The sequence below is a fragment of the Limulus polyphemus genome, unplaced genomic scaffold, assembly GCF_000517525.1.
Source record: "Limulus polyphemus unplaced genomic scaffold, Limulus_polyphemus-2.1.2 Scaffold113, whole genome shotgun sequence".
NCBI classification, from domain to species: domain Eukaryota; kingdom Metazoa; phylum Arthropoda; class Merostomata; order Xiphosura; family Limulidae; genus Limulus; species Limulus polyphemus.
In genome coordinates this window covers 1,102,464-1,103,016 of record NW_013665723.1, presented here as the reverse complement: position 1 = coordinate 1,103,016, position 553 = coordinate 1,102,464, and the positions used below count along the sequence as shown (strand labels likewise).

Sequence of the window (553 nt, the reverse complement as noted above, 5' to 3'; positions counted from 1 at the left end):
ATTCACCGCAAAAACACACACACTGGTCTCTACATCCCCTGGAATTCCACTCATGACACCACACAAAAAATCAATACACTTATTAAAAACCTCATAAATACAGCCACAAGACTGTTCAACAGACTACATAAATGAAGAAATTAACCACTTAAAGCATTCCTTTATTCACACCAATAAACTCCCACCAGATATAGTTGAAAAACTCTCCAATATTCCCCACAATAAAACTCAACTCACGAACAAAATTGACACAAACAAATCCAACAACAGTACATTACACTGCAGTTTACCTTTTGTTCCTGAAACCAGCTCAAGAATTATCCACACTTGGACTAAACTAGCCAGTAAACACAATATTCCTGTCAACGTCAAATTCTCACAAAAACCCGGCCCTAAATTAAAAATCAGTTACTAAACAAAAATTATTTAGAATCACACAATACCAACGTCATTTACAAAATAACATGCAATAACTGCCCAAAATTCTACATAGGAGAACCTGGAAGAAAATTGGAAACCAGATTGACAGAACACAACAAAAAACCGTCCCATG

General features: G+C 35.6%; 1 protein-coding gene across 2 annotated transcripts in view; it reads left to right on the top strand.

The window, feature by feature from the left end:
• Positions 1-553, top strand: part of LOC106471547 (iduronate 2-sulfatase-like) — a 39,558-nt gene that overhangs the window by 2,634 nt on the left and 36,371 nt on the right. The gene's annotated exons all lie outside the window — the stretch shown is intronic.